This window comes from Cyprinodon variegatus, unplaced genomic scaffold (assembly GCF_000732505.1).
Source record: "Cyprinodon variegatus isolate N-32 unplaced genomic scaffold, C_variegatus-1.0 Scaffold277, whole genome shotgun sequence".
Classification (NCBI taxonomy): domain Eukaryota; kingdom Metazoa; phylum Chordata; class Actinopteri; order Cyprinodontiformes; family Cyprinodontidae; genus Cyprinodon; species Cyprinodon variegatus.
In genome coordinates this window covers 739,445-742,441 of record NW_015150730.1, presented here as the reverse complement: position 1 = coordinate 742,441, position 2,997 = coordinate 739,445, and the positions used below count along the sequence as shown (strand labels likewise).

The 2,997-nt window shown below is 37.5% G+C and overlaps 1 long non-coding RNA gene across 1 annotated transcript in view; it reads right to left on the bottom strand.

Annotated features, from left to right (window-relative positions):
* Positions 1-914: 914 nt before the first annotated feature.
* Positions 915-2,997, bottom strand: part of LOC107090024 — a 6,322-nt gene continuing 4,239 nt past the window's right edge. Inside the window, exon 3 of the long non-coding RNA XR_001481462.1 lies at positions 915-2,551. This is a non-coding gene — a long non-coding RNA (uncharacterized LOC107090024). The remainder of the gene's footprint in view (positions 2,552-2,997) is intronic.

The following is a 2,997-nucleotide window of genomic DNA, read 5'->3' as shown; positions in this document are numbered from 1 at the left end:
ACCTCTGCTCCCTCCTGTCATGTTGGCAAACAAAGGTCTTAAAGCGCACTCCAAGTGTAATTGCCTCTAATCTCAGACAAAATGTGGCCTTTCATGTTAGCTGTTCCAACAGAAAAGAAAGGTTGTTCTCCTTTTCTTTTTTGCAGATGATACGTGTGCTGCCTGACTTGCACTCATAATGGAGGTGTCTGAAGGAATATATCGAGTCCTATTTTATGTACCTTGGTGGACTTTAATTTTAAGGCAATTAAAAGATTCTTGATTCAATTGTGGAGATAAAGTCACTGAAAAAGTATTTGGACAATCTTGTTTTCCTATTTTTCTTTTTTCAAAGGTATTTTACTTAAAATTTAAACCAATTAAAACAGAAAATAAGTGTTCTCTCAAAAATTTGTCCATAATTGTGTAGTTTTTTTTTCACATTCCATCACATTATCATTAAAATCTTATAATCAGGATTTCAGCTTTAAAAGAAAAGTATAATCTTTTAACTAATGCAAATATTTTAAATGATTAGAGATTATTCCAAATTTCTAACATCTCACAAAGCTCTGTTTAATCCATCATCTGGAAACAGAAACAGTATGGCACAGTGTATGCCTACCATGATACTGTATGCTTATGCTTAAACTTAAATTTAGGCAAAGGGAAGCAACGCTTCAGAGATCTGAAGTTTAGATATACAATTAATTATATTATTAATATTATTAATGTAACACTACATCTTTAGGAATAATGTACAAGAATACACCCACTGTTGAAAAAATTAACACTGTACATAGTCCTCCAAGAAACTATATTTTTGATTAAATGTAGTTTCTTTAGCAGAAACAAGAAATCCTCATAAAATTAGATTTTTTTTTTTTTTTTTTTTTTTTTAAGAATAAATCATTCTTTTGATGTGAAAACTTTGTGTTACTTTGCTACATACAGTCCTATTAGAATACCTTAAACTTGTTGCCATGATACATTGGGGAAAATTTTTAAGGCTTAGAAATACTTTTTGCAAAGCAATAAAAAATAAATTCAAACCCAGAGAAATGTCAAAGATAGTGCAGTAGCGCTTGGTGAATTCCTCCACCTTTGGCCTGAATTCTCTCCATGGTGAGCATCAGGCAGTCTGCAGTTGGAAGAGTTTCTGTGGTTTGGCCAGGTGTCTCTGTGTGCTGCCCAGGACTAGACCTCAGCAGGGCCTGAGGTAGTAGTCTTTAGAGTAGGGTGGAGGCACAGAGCGATCTGTTCGCCTCTATGTGATCTGAAATCTCTTGCAGACCCACCTGACTGGCGGTCAGCTGTAATTGATACAACATGATAGCAGTGCTGCGGGAGGGAAAAGAGAGAAAATTAAGATGTGTGTGAGCAAAGTTTGGAAGAGAAGGTAAAAGTGGAGCTGTGAAGGAAAAAAAAACTACCAGCAGGAAAGTAGAAACAAGATGGAAATTTTGGAAAGAATTCTAGGTCTGTTAGTTAAGAATATGGAACACATACTTTAATACGGTTTCCAGCGGCTTTGGCAAGCAAAAGAGAACAGACAAAAAAACAATATTTGATATCTGCAGTGTTCTGAGTGTTCTCGGTGGAGAGTGAGTACTTGGTAAGAGGAGCTGGAGTGTTTCTAAAACCGTTCAGCTAGGCTTTTTTTAAGGGACCCAGCTGTGCACCCTGGAGGTCCTGAGCTATAGCTAGGGCATAATCAGCTCGTGTGTGGACGAGCTGCAGCCTCTGAGCAAGAGTTAGCCATGACCTGATGTTTCAGGAGCCTCGGTGAATTGATGGGCCCCAGGAGAGCTATCACAAGGGCCAACGAACAATCACCCATTCATCCCTGTAGCCACAGCAAGAGGGCAAATGCTCTGCAACCCCACAAATCTTGTAAAAAGACTTTTTAATTGGACTCTAATATGCATGTTGTATTAAAGAGTTGCAGTATTTCTTATTTTTATTTGTGAGAAAATTAACAAAATGTAGCTGGTTTTTTTTAATTAGTCACCAGATTGTCATGTCAAAGCAGGAGATCATCATACTTCATCGATCATATTTAATCAAAAATGCTTCTTTATGGAGGACAGCTAAACCAGACACCTACTGTAGTCCTTACTAGAACAGAGAGGTGTTCATTCCATTTGCCCTTTTGCTCAAAATCATTTACCATGACCTAGTCAGTCAACCTTTCTCCTGCCAACGTTTCCTCTTTTTCTCCCAAAGACATGGGGCTCAGAGGTCAGCAGAACATCAGTTACATTTTTTATGTGACTTACACCAGTTGATTATTTATAGAGCAAGAACAAATATACAACAGAGAAGGAGAGTAGCAGTTTGGGCAGGAGGCAGGTTAAGCTAAGGAACATCTGTCCTTTCAAAGGCATCTCCTGCTTGGTATGCTCCTTTGGTGTCATAGAGTTGGCACGCTAGTCAAAACAAAGCTGAAGAGAGGGGAGTGAAGAACCTCATCCAGGCCCAGTCTTCCATGTCACCGAGTACAAAGCGTGTTCCAGAGAAGTCACTTCACTCCAAAAAGAGCTGGTTTTGGTTGCACTGAGCACCCAGAGACCTGACAGCAATGACAGGGGGAAAAAAGTTTCACTTAAAAAGTTCAAGCATAGAGGTCTTCTATGAATCAGTGGTCACAGAGTAGAAACCCTTTCCCGTTTTTAGTTTTTTTTTATTTTCCGATACTTTTCTGCATATTTCCATAAAATCTGTACTTCACATAGCAGTGTAAAGGATCACATATCACATAACATCTCATTTTACTAAGGTGTGAGTCAGGAAAAGTAAAAAATAAACAACAACCAAAAACATGATCCATATATCTCTTAAGTGTATTTCATTGATGCTTCTCTGGAGTTTTTTTTTTTACCTCTGGATACAAATATATGTACCAAGAGATCACATACAATCATACAAATGTACCCACAAACAGACAGACATATTGACATACTGACAGATTTGAGAGATTTGATAGATGATAGATAGATAGATAGATAGATAGATAGA